Here is a 12,961-nt window from a genome sequence, read left to right as displayed (position 1 = left end):
TGACACATTACTGTATGACACAGTGTATGACAGGTGTGTGACCCACTACTGTATGACAGGTGTGTGACACATTACTGCATGACACATTACTGCATGACCCACTACTGTGTGACAGGTGTGTGACACATTACTGCATGACACATTACTGCATGACCCACTACTGTGTGACAGGTGTGTGACCCACTGCTGTGTGACAGGTGTGTGACCCACTGCTGTGTGACAGGTGTGTGACCCACTGCTGTGTGACCCACTGCTGTGTGACACAGGGAGATGAGCGGTAGAGATTTTAGTGACACAAGTCAATGAAAAAAGCGTCCAAGCGCTGTCTTGTCTTACGCTGCTTAAACTGTTAAAGATATATCACAACGATGGACTTTAGGCCTGATTCAGACCCACTCGCGAGCGGCTGTCCGCTCGCAAGTGGGTCGATGTTATGGACTGAGCATTCGCACGACGGAGGGAGCTCCGTCGTGCGCATGCGCCAGACGCGACGAGCGAAGGAAAGTCCTTCGCTCGTTGTGTCCGATCAAAGGGGGCGTGCTGTCAATGTTGATTGACAGCACGCCCCCTTTGGTGGGCGTGCCTCCCTGACGGGGGCGTTCCCACGGGAACGCCTCCCATCAGAAGCCGGCCCACTGACATCACTAGTGATGTCAGTGGGAGTGATTTTGGCTCTGATAGAGCCAAAATCACTCCGGAGCTTGCGGTTGAAAACCTCAACCGCAGGCTCCGGCTCGCAATTTCGATGGTCGCGATGGTCTCGACCATCGCGGCCATCACAATGCACGCTCGTATAGCCTGTGGGTGGTGACCCACAGCTATACGAGCGTCCAGGAGGACGCTCCATGAAAATGGAGCCCGGCCCTCATTCAGAGCGTGCGCTCTGCTCAGAGCGTACGGCTCTGAATGAGGGCCTTTATTTTATGTAGAGATTGGTACATATTATCCAGTTCTCCAGAAAAATTGATGTAAGCCCGTTTACTGATACATTTCAGTTTTTCCATTTTTCATGGGTTCTATTTAATTTATTTGAAAAACGATTCTTTCATTTCAAACGAATCCATTTCCCGTAAGAGTCGGCTTTGGCATGACCATAAATATAGCGCAGGGAGGGACAGACAGGTAACGTGGCTGGAGATGACCTGAGTGGAAACTGTTTGTCTCATGGACAACTATACGTGGCCCTTTTGCGAGTCACATCAAAACGAAACATTTCCGCGTTGACGTCAGGAGGACTGTATGACACATTACTGTGTGACCCACTGCTGTATGACAGGTGTGTGACCCACTACTGTATGACAGGTGTGTGACCCACTACTGTATGACAGGTGTGTGACCCACTACTGTATGACAGGTGTGTGACCCACTACTGTATGACAGGTGTGTGACCCACTACTGTATGACAGGTGTGTGACCCACTACTGTATGACAGGTGTGTGACCCACTACTGTATGACAGGTGTGTGACCCACTACTGTATGACAGGTGTGTGACCCACTACTGTATGACAGGTGTGTGACCCACTACTGTATGACAGGTGTGTGACCCACTACTGTATGACAGGTGTGTGACCCACTACTGTATGACAGGTGTGTGACCCACTACTGTATGACAGGTGTGTGACACATTACTGTATGACAATAGGGAGATGAGCGGTGGAGATTTTAGTGACACAAGTCAATGAAAAAAGCGTCCAAGCGCTGTCTTGTCTTACGCTGCTTAAACTGTTAAAGATATATCACAACGATGGACTTTATTTTATGTAGAGATTGATACATATTATCCAGTTCTCCAGAAAAACGATTCTTTCATTTCAAACTAATCCATTTCCCGTAAGAGTCGGCTTTGGCATGACCATAAATATAGCACAGGGAGGGACAGACAGGTAACGTGGCTGGAGATGACCTGAGTGGAAACGGTTTGTCTCATGGACAACTATACGTGGCCCTTTTGCGCGTCACATCAAAACGAAACATTTCCGCGTTGACGTCAAGAGGAAAACCGACTAAAGTTGTCTACAAGACAATCTTATAAGACCTCGGTTAAAAACAGACGATAGTCGTAGATTCAAAATTGGCCGGGGAGGGTCGCTAGTTTATAATATGGTAGTGTGTGGCGTATCACCTCGACTCACCAATGTCATCTACAAACACTCACTAGCGATGGTTTTACATTCTATACATAATCCAAATAAAGTGTTTCACGGATAGTGAGTCGCAATATGTACTTTAGCAGTATTTAATGATTCATATGTGTACAAAGCCTCATACAATCCTAATGCTTCAGTTGAAAGGATAACCTGCACATCAGCTATAACTGCAAGCCGCAACAGTTGTCCAATCCACTACACAAACAGGGGCTACTATAGAATTTGGCTCTGCCCTACAGATACCCAGGGATCTGCATCACACATAGAAAACCAACTAATGTACTGATCCGTCAGTCTATACGCACCCAATTGCATATGGCGTCATGTGTATCAATGCGCAAAGTCAATAGATCTCCAAGCACTTTGAGAACCCCGGTCTGTGTGTTTTGTACATGGCACAATATAGTTTCTACCAATGCCCTGTATACATACAGCAGAAGATGCTGGCACCTTAGAAACCACACCTGTGTATTTAAATAATTAAACGAGAACCAGATGGTTAGGTTAAAAAAATAAAACATCCTTTGTAATGAACCTTTCATTCGGTTCACCAAAACTAAGTAAGCAGGGGCGATTTCAGGGACGTCAAGCGGACCCAATCCATCCAGGGCGTATTGGTCTGCAACGGATCTTGGTGCTTTTTTTGAATAAAACTGGCTTAATTCATGCACAGATTAAATAATATAATAATTAGTTGAGCCTGGGCCAAGTGATGCCAGCATTGAACATTAATAGGGCTGTGTATAACTGAGCTAATATACTTGAAATAAGTTAACTAATTAGCTCAGTTACAGTCTCTTTTAACCCATGTTGCACATTAACATGGAGAGATGGGGCTGGTTTTATAAACTGGCAGACAGCAGCTCACAGACTTGCTTTGCAGAAAAGGTGGATTTGGTGGACAGACAGACAGACAGGGGAGGGGCCAGTGATGTCACAGCAACTCAAATGACTGCATACTGATCTGAAGGAGTCTCCGCCTCATTTACCTACTTACCTCAGTGGTTAATAACTTCGGGTTTCTGATCGCAGCCTCCTAAAGTGTGCGAGCAGAAATCTAACAGAAGTAGGGCTTTTGGGCACCTTAACCTTATCACGCCTGAGGTGCGAGCAGAGATCAGACTTTTGTGCCGGCCGCAACACTGTTTTCCGGCATGATGCGGCTCTAACAGCCTGGCGGCCTGCACTTAGGGCCGCATTCAATTACAGGCGAAAAAGTTTCACCTCTTGCCTCTTTTCGCCTGGTCGGAATTAATCCCCAAATTCAATTCCAGCCGTATTTCGCCTACGCGGAAACTCAATGCAATGAAATAGGCAAAAAAGATTCGCCTATGAATAGCAGGTGAAAAGAAGGGCAAAATCTTTATTTTGGGGTGCAAATGTGGGGAAACGACCCAGAACCCTTGGGCCAAAGTCCCCCCCCAAAGGCCAAATCATGAAAAGAAATTAAAAAAAAAAAACCCTAAGAACACCCCAAAAAAGAACTTTTATTTTTGGGGCAAAAAAGTAAAAAGTGGGGGGGGGACAAGCATTAAAACTAGCAAAATAGACTTCTGGGGGGTCTGCAAGGACGGGTCAGGTGTTTTTGGGATTGCAGGTGCGTTTGACATTTTTGAAAAGGTCACTTTAGAAATGTTACCGCAACTGAACACCCAGCTAAAGGCGCGGTAACCGCCATTCCTCAATTTCTAGTTGTACTTAACAGTGGGGTCATTTGAATAGCCCCAGGTACCTTCCCAGTGCTATTTAGCATCACATGGAATAGGATCACCCCCTTGGTTCCACGCACCCCCTCGATACCGGCAGAAAAACACCTATATTTAGACATCGGGGTCTCAGAGTAATCGGATTTAGATATCCATATTGCTACATATTACAGGTGGCACCAAGTACTACAGGCATCCCTGCTCTATAGGAGAGTGCGCAGAGGTCACAAATCACATTCTATCAATGGGACATTGGGCTCAGCCCTTTGGACAGGAACTGCAAAATAAAATATATTCTTTATATGCACTTTATATTGTAAGTCGCAGTGGAAGACAAAGAGATGCAAGTGGGAAGGTTTGAAAAATTGGTCTAATTACAGACAAAAAACAAAAGCATCATCGTATTCCCCAAAAGAGGGATAATACTTAACATTTATCCGCGTTCCCCAGAGCCTGCAAGTAACTAATCAGGCTCCGTATTCCCTACAGGACTATTATGTTACGGACTGACATAAAATAAGGCAACTTTGCAACAGTGTATACAGGCTGGATGGGCAGGAGCCATTGTACAGGATATATCACACCAGGGCCCCCATTTACTAACGAGTTTTATCCCCAAAAGGAGTGATACAAGTCACTGTGTATGATAAATGGTGCTCCAGCCAATCAGCTCCCAACTGTCATTTTTCTAACAGTTGACAGCTGGGAGCCGATTGGCTTGAGCCCCATTTATCATACACGGTGACATTTATCACTTGTTTTGGTGATAAAACTCGTTAGTAAATGAGGTCCCTGGTGCTTATGAGGAACCCTACCACATTACACAGTCACTGACAACACTGAGGTTTAGGATATCTTCCCCCAACATACGCAGTACTTGCGCCGGTCAGTACAAATCAACCAATAAAACAGCTAACGAATACGGACACATAGGCCGCTGGGTAAAACCGCTACAAGGGCAAAGTAAATTACAATATGAACTGGGTAACAAACCAGATAAAAACACACACACTTTGGGGGCGATTCAATGAAGCGCGATGTGAATAGCACTGGGAAGTTGGAAACGGAGCTATTCAATTCACAACGCCGTTTAGTCTGACTATTACAACTTAAGACGGAGAATGGCAATTCTCACGACTTAACTTGGGTGTTTAGTCACGAGAACCGGCATTCTCTGACTAAAGTGCTGGCCATGAGGCTGTTAGCACCACGCTAAGACGGTAAACAGCCTCGCTGCCGGCACTTTAGTCGGATATCTGCTCGCACCCTCAGGAGGGTGTGAGAAGAAAACCTTTACTCGGCCTAACAGCGCGCTTAATCGAATAGCTCTGGGAACTCTTCCCGGCGCTATCAACAGCACGCTTAATTGAATCGCCCCCTTTAATGTCTCGCTATCATCTGAGTAACTAATGCTAGGCACACTTCTGAACAATTTCGCAATCAGACTTTGGAACGCACACACCGATTTATCTTTCCGATACGATAGATTATCTGTCCTAAGATCGTCACTCAGGTATGCCGTTTATAAATGAACTATCAGCAGATATGTAGTAAAGGTGGTCGAGGAATTCACACACGCTACAAAATGTGCACGATATGGGCTCAACTTTTTGGAGCAGTGACATGAAGCAGACGCAATCTGATCCGACTGGTTTTGGAACGATAATCGGGCTTGGGTGCTGCGCTCAGACTCTGAGATTATCGGACTGAGCAGCTGAAAATCGTCTAATCGGTCCAATTATAGCACAGTGTGGACCTAGGTCAGGTGCAGCATCAAACTATCAACTGGTGCCTTTTAGGTCACTCAACATGATAAAGTTACAAAGAAAATACTATATATATATATATATATATATATATATATATATATATATATATATATATATATATATATATATATACACACACACACACACACACACATACACAAATATATAGCTATAAATGTCAAGGTACATTAGAAGCAATAGAGCTTAGATTGCCGAAGCAGGTGCAATATTAAAACACGATGTGTAGCTAAGAACAGCCCAATGTCACAACGTACCTTCAATCACACTACAATTACTTTAGAGTTACAGCTCCTCACTCCCAAACCTGCCACGACCTCCCATACATTGTAACAGGTCACAATAATCACCTGTTGCATCTATCACAGACCCAACCCAAGTATAAGGCGACACATTATAGCTCAGCGCTTCCAAACTAACAGGTTATTAACAGTAAACAGTAACAAAGCATTGAACGGTCACCTCTGTTCAGCATTAGAGTGTCAGCTCCTACTTTCTAATTGAACGAAGTACAAGCATCACCAGCAACGAGATGTAATCTCTACTGATCACACGGGATGTACACAGCAGAGTCACTAAACAAACCTCACACACACACACACACTTTAATAGAAGTTCGGTTACTGTCAAAATTAGACATTTAAACAAAAACAGGTCTGGTCTGAGGCAGGAGAGGTCGGGGCACCGCTTCAATGAGACAGGCGGACCCGGGAGCACATATGGTTCCTCTTAGATACATAGTAATAAACTGACACCTCAGGCAGCGCAAGGAACGCCTCAAACATAAAAGTAATTCATAGACGGAGAGTCATGGATGGGGTTATATAGCGACTATACAATGTAACCTGCCTGCAATGGCAGGGGTCAGACGGGAGCCTGGAGGTAGCACAGAAGTTTTACATGTTCTGCTGAAGGAATTGGGGACATAGTAGAAACATTTACACTGAAAACGTCTAAAAACATGTTGTGACATTAAAAATAAATCACATAGCAGAGCCTGGGAGGGGGAAGGACTGTACACATGGAAGTTACATACATAGCAGAGCCTGGGAGGGGAAGGACTGTACACATGGATGTTACATACATAGCAGAGCTTGGCAGGGGAAGGACTGTACACATGGAAGTTACATACATAGCAGAGCCTGGGAGGGGGAAGGACTGTACACATGGAAGTTACATACATAGCAGAGCCTGGGAGGGGAAGGACTGTACACATGGATGTTACATACATAGCAGAGCCTGGGAGGGGAAGGACTGTACACATGGATGTTACATACATAGCAGAGCTTGGCAGGGGAAGGACTGTACACATGGAAGTTACATACATAGCAGAGCCTGGGAGGGGGAAGGACTGTACACATGGAAGTTACATACATAGCAGAGCCTGGGAGGGGAAGGACTGTACACATGGATGTTACATACATAGCAGAGCCTGGGAGGGGAAGGACTGTACACATGGATGTTACATACATAGCAGAGCTTGGCAGGGGAAGGACTGTACACATGGATGTTACATACATAGCAGAGCCTGGGAGGGGAAGGACTGTACACATGGAAGTTACATACATAGCAGAGCCTGGGAGGGGAAGGACTGTACACATGGATGTTACATACATAGCAGAGCTTGGCAGGGGAAGGACTGTACACATGGAAGTTACATACATAGCTGAGCCTGGCAGGGGAAGGACTGTACACATGGATGTTACATACATAGCAGAGCCTGGGAGGGGAAGGACTGTACACATGGATGTTACATACATAGCAGAGCTTGGCAGGGGAAGGACTGTACACATGGATGTTACATACATAGCAGAGCCTGGGAGGGGAAGGACTGTACACATGGAAGTTACATACATAGCAGAGCCTGGGAGGGGAAGGACTGTACACATGGATGTTACATACATAGCAGAGCTTGGCAGGGGAAGGACTGTACACATGGATGTTACATACATAGCAGAGCCTGGGAGGGGAAGGACTGTACACATGGATGTTACATACATAGCAGAGCCTGGGAGGGGAAGGACTGTACACATGGAAGTTACATACATAGCAGAGCTTGGCAGGGGAAGGACTGTACACATGGATGTTACATACATAGCAGAGCTTGGCAGGGGAAGGACTGTACACATGGAAGTTACATACATAGAGCTTGGCAGGGGAAGGACTGTACACATGGATGTTACATACATAGCAGAGCTTGGCAGGGGAAGGACTGTACACATGGAAGTTACATACATAGCAGAGCTTGGCAGGGGAAGGACTGTACACATGGAAGTTACATACATAGAGCCTGGGAGGGGAAGGACTGTACACATGGAACTTATACACATACAACCTGGCAGAGGAAGGACTGTACACATGGATGTTACATACATAGCAGAGCCTGGCAGGGGAAGGACTGTACACATGGAACTTATACACATACAGCCTGGCAGAGGAAGGACTGTACACATGGAAGTTACATACATAGCTGAGCCTGGCAGGGGAAGGACTGTACACATGGAACTTATACACATACAACCTGGCAGAGGAAGGACTGTACACATGGATGTTACATACATAGCAGAGCCTGGCAGGGGAAGGACTGTACACATGGAACTTATACACATACAACCTGGCAGAGGAAGGACTGTACACATGAAAGTTACATACATAGCTGAGCCTGGCAGGGGAAGGACTGTACACATGGAACTTATACACATACAACCTGGCAGAGGAAGGACTGTACACATGGATGTTACATACATAGCAGAGCCTGGCAGGGGAAGGACTGTACACATGGAACTTATACACATACAGCCTGGCAGAGGAAGGACTGTACACATGGAAGTTACATACATAGCTGAGCCTGGCAGGGGAAGGACTGTACCCATGGACGTTACACAGAGCAGAGCCTGGCAGGGGAAGGACTATACCTATAGCGCTTGCACACAGGAAGGCCTGGCAGTGGAAGGACTATACCTATAGTGCTTGCACACAGGAGGGCCTGGCAGTGGAAAGACTGTACCATAGAAGTTGCACACAGCAAGGCCTGGCAGGGGACAGACTGTACACATAGAAGTTGCACACATCAGTGCCAGGCAGTGGAGAGACTGTACCCATAGAAGTTGCACACAGCAGAGCCTGGCAGTGGAGAGACTGTACCCATAGAAGTTGCACACAGCAGAGCCTGGCAGTGGAGAGACTGTACCCATAGAAGTTGCACACAGCAGAGCCTGGCAGTGGAGAGACAAAGTTGCACACAGCAGGGCCTGGCAGTGGAGAGACTGTACCCATAGAAGTTGCACACAGCAGGGCCTGGCAGTGGAGAGACTGTACCCATAGAAGTTGCACACAGCAGGGCCTGGCAGGAGACAGACTGTACCATAGACGTTGCACACAGCAGGGCCTGGCAGGAGACAAACTGTACCATAGAAGTTGCACACAGCAAGGCCTGTCAGCGGTAGGACTGTACCATAGAAGTTGCACACAGCAGGGCCTGGCAGTGGTCAGACTGTACCATATAAGTTGCACACAGCAGAGCCTGGCAGTGGGCAGACTGTACACATAGAAGTTGCACACAGCAGGGCCTGGCAGTGGAAAGACTGTACCCATATAAGTTGCACACAGAAAGGCCTGGCAGGGGACAGACTGTACCATAGAAGTTGCACACAGCAGGGCCTGGCAGTGGGAAGACTGTACCATAGAAGTTGCACACAGCAGGGCCTGGCAGTGGAAAGACTGTACCCATATAAGTTGCACACAGCAGGGCCTGGCAGTGGGCAGACTGTACACATAGAAGTTGCACACAGCAGGGCCTGGCAGTGGAAAGACTGTACCATAGAAGTTGCACACAGCAGGGCCTGGCAGTGGGCAGACTGTACACATAGAAGTTGCACACAGCAGGGCCTGGCAGTGGAAAGACTGTAACCATATAAGTTGCACACAGCAAGGCCTGGCAGTGGGCAGACTGTACCATAGAAGTTGCACACAGCAGGGCCTGGCAGGGGACAGACTGTACCCATAGAAGTTACACAGCAGGGCCTGGCAGTGGTCAGACTGTACCATAGAAGTTGCACACAGCAGGGCCTGGCAGTGGAAAGACTGTACCATAGAAGTTGCACACAGCAGGGCCTGGCAGTGGAAAGACTGTACCCATAGAAGTTGCACAGCAGGGCCTGGCAGTGGTCAGACTGTACCATAGAAGTTGCACACAGCAGAGCCTGGCAGGGGACAGACTGTACCATAGAAGTTGCACACAGCAGGGCCTGGCAGGGGACAGACTGTACCATAGAAGTTGAACTCAGCCTCCAGGATAGGATCCCAGCAGGGGGAGAAGTTCCTGACCTGAGAGGGTCCCTGTCAGCACACAGACATCTCCCAGCCTGGATCCCTCCCACAGTTACCGGTATCTACCTGGGGTAGGGGGACCCGATCTGCAGCCGGAACACCGGGCTGACCTCCACTGTGACAGTACTGAGGAAGCCTGGAGGCCCCGGTCCCTGGTTGCTACACATATCCCGGCGGGGTAGCTGCTGCCCGGGATCCGCCTCTCCTCCCCCCAGCCCGGGGCCTCCCACCCCCCTGCTGCAATTCTTCCCTTTAAAAGATGGCGGGCAGAGAAAATGTCCCCTGTTCCCCGGACCGGGAGCCCCCCTCGGCAGACCCCCGCCTCCTCCCGGCAGCAGAGCGGATACAATGTATCAGTCCGAGGCTTTGTTACATTGTTGCTCGGCCGGAGCGGCCGCTGCCGCGGGGTGGTGGGGGGAAGAGGAGGGGGGTGAGTGAGAGCCCCCCCCCCCGCCGGGTCCCCGCCCTGTACCCCCGCTGCCAGACACACACACACAGGGATAGAGGGGAGAGGGTGACGGATTACTTGTCCCCCAGCCGCTCCGCAGCGTTGGCCGCACGGTCCCTCCGGCGCCTCCTCCTCGGTCTCCTCTTTTTTCCCTTCACCAGGGCAGCAGCATAATAGACGAGTTCGGAGTGCGCGGCGCGCATGCGCGGGACCCGCACAGCCCGCTGGGATTTGTAGTCTCCGGGCCGCATGCGCCGCCGCTGGAGGACATGGAGATGGGAGGCCCGCGGAGACTACAACTCCCAGCGCCGCCCCCCCCCCCCTGCCGCCCTCCCCCTTCTCCACCCGGTGGAGTCGCCGGGAAAGGGAGCGAGAGGGGTAGTCCGGGGGGTGAGCTCACGGTCAGCGGCTTCATGTGACCTTTGTGCTGGGCTCAGGCTCGGCCGGAGGGGTCACTGGCTCCGTGTGTGGCGCTGGCTGCAGCGGGGGAGCAGCAGGACAGGGGGCTGGGGAAAGGGGAGGCCCCAGGACCCCCTCCCTCCCAACATGACTTCCCTCCATTCTACCCAGTGCAGGCTGCTGGGAGCTCATTGTCAGAAACTCTATTTATATCTGTTACACACTGTCCTGCTGGGGCAATATACTCTGAGGGTTATACTGTCCTGCTTGGGGCAATATACTCTGAGGGTTATACTGTCCTGCTTGGGGCAATATACTCTGAGGGTTATACTGTCCTGCTGGGGCAATATACTCTGAGGGTTATACTGTCCTGCAGGGGCAATATACTCTGAGGGTTATACTGTCCTGCTGGGGCAATATACTCTGAGGGTTATACTGTCCTGCAGGGGCAATATACTCTGAGGGTTATACTGTCCTGCTGGGGCAATATACCCTGAGGGTTATACTGTCCTGCTTGGGGCAATATACTCTGAGGGTTATACTGTCCTGCTTGGGGCAATATACTCTGAGGGTTATACTGTCCTGCTGGGGCAATATACTCTGAGGGTTATACTGTACTGTGGAGGCTTGGGGTAATATACTCTGAGGGTTATACTGTACTGTGGAGGCTTGGGGTAATATACACCAAGGATTATACTGTACTGTGGAGGCTTAGGGTTATATACTCTGAGGGTTATACTGTACTGTGAAGGCTTAGGGTAATATACTCTGAGGGTTGTACTGTACTGTGGGGCTTAGGGTAATATACTCTGAGGGTTGTACTGTACTGTGGGGCTTAGGGTAATATACTCTGAGGGTTGTACTGTACTGTGGGGGCTTAGGGTAATATACTCAGGGTTATACTGTACTGTGGAGGCTTAAGGTAATATACTCTGAGGGTTATACTGTACTGTGGGGGCAATATACTCTGAAGGTTATACTGTCCTGCTGGGGCTTGGGGCAATATACTCTGAGGGTTGTACTGTACTGTGGAGGCTTCGGGTCATATACTCTGAGGGTTATACTGTCCTGCTTGGGGCAATATACTCTGAGGGTTATACTGTACTGTGGAGGCTTAGGGTAATATACTCTGAGGGTTATACTGTCCTGCTGGGGCTTGGGGCAAATACTCTGAGGGTTATACTGTACTGTGGAGGCTTAGGGTAATATACTCTGAGGGTTATACTGTACTGTGGAACCTTGTTGTAATATACGCTGAGGGTTATGCTGTAACGTGGAAGCTTGGGGTAATATACACCGAGGATTATACTGTACTGTGGAGGCTTGGGGTAATATACGCTGAGGATTATACTGTACTGTGGAGGCTTAGGGTAATATACTCTGAGGGTTATACTGTACTGTGGGGCTTGGGGTAATACATTCTGAGGGTTGTACTGTGGGGGCTTGGGGTAATACACGCTGAGGGTTATACTGTTATGGGAGGCTTAGGGTAATATACTCTTGAGGGTTAGTTATACTGTACTGTGGAGCCTTGTGATAATATACGCTAAGGGTTATTCTGTACTGTGGAGCCTTGTATTTACTCTGAGGGTTATACTGTACTGTGGAGGCTTGAGGTAATATATGCTGAGTGTTATACTGTACCGTGGAGGCTTGGGATAATAGATGCTGTGGGCTATACTGTACTGTGGAAGCTTGGGGTAATATACACTGAGGGTTATACTGTAATGTGGAGGTTTGGGGTAATATATGCTGAGGATTATACTGTACTGTGGGTATTCGGGGTATTATACTGAGTGTTACATTGTACAGCAGAGGCTTGGACTACTGTGAGGGTTGTACTGTGCTGGCTTGGGTATTTTACTTACGTTTGTACTGTCAGAGGGCTTGTGGTGAGTCATTATATAATGTGGGGGCTTGGAGTATTATACTCAGGGTTATACTGTGGGGTATTATACTCTGAGGGGGTCATCACTGCAGCCCTCAGTTGGGATACCTGACCGCACCTTCTTACTGAATTACAGTAAAAGTGCAGCACTAGCATTGATTTCACAGCGCCAGTGGTGTTTCGAGTAATAAATGGGTAACATGCCCCTTCACCCATCCCCCACAATAGCGAACACCAGACCCAGGTTGGTGCCTCT

General features: G+C 48.5%; 1 protein-coding gene across 5 annotated transcripts in view; it reads right to left on the bottom strand.

The window, feature by feature from the left end:
- BRD3 (bromodomain containing 3) overlaps positions 1–10,624 on the bottom strand; it is a 47,706-nt gene extending 37,082 nt beyond the window's left edge. For 3 of the 5 annotated variants that reach the window (XR_015871913.1, XM_088453545.1, XM_088453548.1), the window contains exon 1: positions 10,497–10,624. The gene's annotated coding sequence lies outside the window, so the exon portion shown is untranslated. Of the gene's footprint in view, positions 1–10,036; positions 10,156–10,462 lie in introns of those variants that run through there. The other 2 variants (XM_088453547.1, XM_088453546.1) reach the window with 2 other exon arrangements.
- Between the last annotated feature and the right edge of the window lie 2,337 nt (positions 10,625–12,961).

This window comes from Taudactylus pleione, unplaced genomic scaffold, assembly GCF_031769625.1.
Source record: "Taudactylus pleione unplaced genomic scaffold, aTauple2 ptg000583l, whole genome shotgun sequence".
Classification (NCBI taxonomy): Eukaryota; Metazoa; Chordata; class Amphibia; order Anura; family Myobatrachidae; genus Taudactylus; species Taudactylus pleione.
This window is presented reverse-complemented; position numbering and strand designations above follow the sequence as displayed.